The sequence below is a fragment of the Microtus ochrogaster genome, unplaced genomic scaffold (genome assembly GCF_000317375.1).
Source record: "Microtus ochrogaster isolate Prairie Vole_2 unplaced genomic scaffold, MicOch1.0 UNK73, whole genome shotgun sequence".
NCBI lineage: Eukaryota > Metazoa > Chordata > Mammalia > Rodentia > Cricetidae > Microtus > Microtus ochrogaster.
This window is the reverse complement of record NW_004949171.1, coordinates 1088057-1091369: the sequence shown is the minus strand read 5'-3', so window position 1 is coordinate 1091369 and position 3313 is coordinate 1088057.

Sequence of the window (3313 nt, the reverse complement as noted above, 5' to 3'; positions counted from 1 at the left end):
CCTTAGACTAAACTTCCAGATATCACAAGAGGCTACTTAATGTTGTGTAGGGTGGTGGGAAAACCTAATATATCAGATTTCTCACTGTTAACCTTTCCTACCTCTTCCCCAGTTTTTTGCTGGAGTGTCACTGGATACTGCTCAAGGTAACTTTTATTGCAGGAAGGAAAGAAATACAAGACAAGCCTGTTTATGAGGGTGGTCTCCAAGACCTCTTCCCAAGTCACGATAAAACCCTAGAACCATACAGGACTAGGTAGAAATGCTTGTGAGGCTGGTCTCTGAGACCTCGTCCCAAGTCACAATAAAACCCTAGAACCATACAGCGTTAGGTAGAAATGCGTGTGAGGGTGGTCTCTGAGACCTCTTCCCAAGTCATCATAAATCCTTAGGACCATACAGGATTAGGCAGAAATGGCTTCAAACTCTGGAGGCGATGATAATTGCTTTCACAGAGGAAAAGACAAATGTCCTTGTGCCTGAGCCCATTATTGATAGCCCATTATTCTCTTAGGTTGCTTATTTCCTGCACCCCTCTGTTCTCTGAGGTGCTCTCACCCCTACCACTCCATCAAATCTACCTACAGCTCAACAAAACTCATCTCTCTTCTTTGAGAAGATAAAGAACTACCCTTAAAGGTTTTTATAAGATGGAATTAGAAAAATGACAAACTAATGGGACTCTGCCTGTTTTGTCATTTTATTATCACAGGAATATGAAACTCTGTTATTATACTAAAAAAACCCATAAAATAATACAACTTTTAATGTACATATTTAATTTGTATTTATAATTTCAAAATTGAACAAGGTATTATAGTTCTATTGATGTCAAGAAATGTTTACAAATGAATAATTAATGAACTGAGTAGTCAACAAAAGGAAGGAACATAATAAAAATTTAGACTATTAAATTCTTGTCTATATAGAATTTCATTGAAAAGATGAAGATCTCTACCAGCATACATAAAAAATTTAAAGTATACCTCTTAAATAAGGATAAATAAAAATTTCAATAAAAGTTCTGTTATAAATTAGAGAAATTGTAAGGAAACACTATAATAGTAGAAAAAGAAAACATCAAGAAAAACAAATATTTTGCTTTGTGCAGTCCCATCAGTTCTTTACAGTCTAATAGAAGGGCTGGTGAGATGACTGATTAGGTAAAGGCACTTGCCCAGAAAGAAACCCAACAACCTGAGTTTGATCCCTGGGACTCCCATGTTTGAAGGAGAGAACCAGCTCTCACAAATGGTCCCCTGGCCTCCATACCATTGCCATGGCAAGTATCTGTTTACATGTACAATACACACACATATGCAGGGAGACAGAAAGAGAGGGGAGGGGGGAGAGGAAGAGGGAGGGGGGGGAGAGAGAGAGAGAGAGAGAGAGAGAGAAGAGGAGAGTATAAATAAATGTTATAATTTATTTAGAAACCTCATATATGGGCATATTTCACATCACAATATTTAAAATACATATATGTAATAAAAATGTATACAAAAAAGCCCATGTGTACAGCATACCTAAAAATATTTTGGGAAATGCCACCATACAAATCATTAAAATATTCTGAAAACGTTAATGAGGAGATATCAGTGTCAGTCAGATGTGAGAAAATGAAGGCAAGAACAGCTGGATGATGCTCACTTTTAGGTATCATAGATCAAATATTTGATATAGAGAAATTAAAGAGGAAAGAAAAGGAGGGAGAAAAACAGAGTAGTTACATTACTGTTCTGTCCTGAAGCTAAGACCAAGTATGAGATAATTAGAGCTTGTGCAATCAAATTGCTTCATCTCTATGTTCAACAGTTTTCCACAAGCAAAATAATAGGGCATGTTGAATGTACCTTCCTCAGCTTGTTAGCCCACAGTGTAAATAAAACAGTGGAGAACCCAATTATCACAGTCTGTGAGCTGGTTTTCAAGCGCCGCTGGAAATAATAAACCAGTCTATACAAGGTCCTACAATTTGTACTGTAGACAAGGAAATTAATGCTGATTTTTGATATAAAAGGTCTTTCATTTTAAGTAAAAATCGTCACCATATTCCTTTGGTCAGGCTTATAGATTTTTATTTCATGAATGTACCACTCCAGAAGCATTTGTTCTCATTGGTTAGTATTCAACCTTATATTTTTAATTTTTTTTCTTTTCAAAAACTTCATTAAGAAAACTAAGAACTCAGAGCTAGGGAGATGACTCAGTGGTGAAGAGTACCATATAGTCTTCTAGAGAACATGAGTCTGATCCCCCAGCACCTACATGACTCACAATCATGTGAAAGTCCAGCTCCAGGAGATTTAATGCCTTCTAGTGGCCTCCACGGGCATTGTATGCACATACTGCACAGACATTCATGCAGCCATACATGTATCATACACAAAACAAAATAATAAAGTAAAAAGCAAAACTTTTAAAAATAAATCTAAGAATAAATATCTACACACAGACATACATTTATTAGAACATATGAACATTATAACTGATTGCTGTGCAATTAAGACACACTTTGAATTGAATAGTTAAAATATTTACTACAATGTAACATGCATATTAGAAAGGATACATGTTAAAATATAAGTTCGTTATCAGAGTGAATACATTTTGTAGCCAAGAAATGCATTCAACTTCTGTCGTGTTACCTGGTCATCATTTTCTTTTCTTTTCTCCACAATGTAGCAGAGCAAGAATATTAGCAACTAAGACTGTAAATCAATCTTACCTTTTAAACCTACTTTTTAGTTATATAAATCCAAAAAATCTACATAATAAAACCATGCAATAGATAAACTTCTTGACTATAAAATTGCCACAATATGGACTGGAGAGATGGCTAAGTGGGTAAAAGTGCTTGTTGCTTCTGCAGAGCACCCTGAGTTGGTTTCTAGCACCCACACAGTGGTTTATAACCATCCATAACTCCAGTTCCAGGGAATCTAGACACACATATGGTATACAAACACACATGTATGAAAAATACTCATACAGATAAAATAAGTCTAAAAAACATCTCAAAAAAAGGAATCCCAAAGAATAAGCACATAGACTTTTAGGTTTTCGTAAAACAATAGCAAGTAGAAAAATTGGAAGGAATGTGAATAGCCCTAATCTAGACAGGAAGTTATATACCAGAGAGGCTATATGCTATATTCTGAAGCGATTATTACTCAACATGCAAGATAAATGTCCTGCTTATTTCTATTGCATTTCCCTCACAGTTATAAATGTAATAGGTAGTATGGAGCTTACTAATATACAAGTAATTTTGCTCTCTTCAATATGATTTTGGTTTTTTTTTTTGGTTTTT